Here is a 588-nt window from a genome sequence, read left to right on the forward strand (position 1 = left end):
GAAAAGAAGGAGGGGGGGGGGGGGGGGATGGGTTTTGACTGTTAGAAATCGGCACTTCGACAGGAGTTCAAACACTGTCTGAGGAATTAAAAAGGGGTACGATTCACAGCGGAAACGACCGACCAAGCGATGTCTTCCGGCGTGAAGTGAGCCGGCCACGAAAAATTAATTAAGAAGAAATTGATTAAGCCCGAACTCAGAGACCGCGTAGGTGTCAAGTTATCCAGAACAGTGAAACAGAGACCGCATTTCAAAGTATCGCAGCACACAGTGAAACAGGCAGCAGATGAGAAATCTGAAACTTTGCTTTCTGAGAGAAGGTGTTAGTGTTACTCCCAGTAACAGGTGAACCTTGAAAAGCAAGGTTTAGTGGACCTTGTCCAGCCGAAAGGAGGTTGAGTGAAGTGAACTAAGGACTCCAGACAGAAAGGTACATAGAACATCGAACAGTACAGCACCGAACAGGCCCTTCAGCCCACGATGTTGTGCCGACCACTGGTCCTCATGTCTGCACCCTCACATTTCTGTGACCATATGCGTGTCCAGGAGTCTCTCAAATGTCCCCAATGACCCTGCCTCCACAACTGC

Source organism: Chiloscyllium plagiosum, chromosome 42, assembly GCF_004010195.1.
Source record: "Chiloscyllium plagiosum isolate BGI_BamShark_2017 chromosome 42, ASM401019v2, whole genome shotgun sequence".
In the NCBI taxonomy this organism is placed as follows: Eukaryota; Metazoa; Chordata; class Chondrichthyes; order Orectolobiformes; family Hemiscylliidae; genus Chiloscyllium; species Chiloscyllium plagiosum.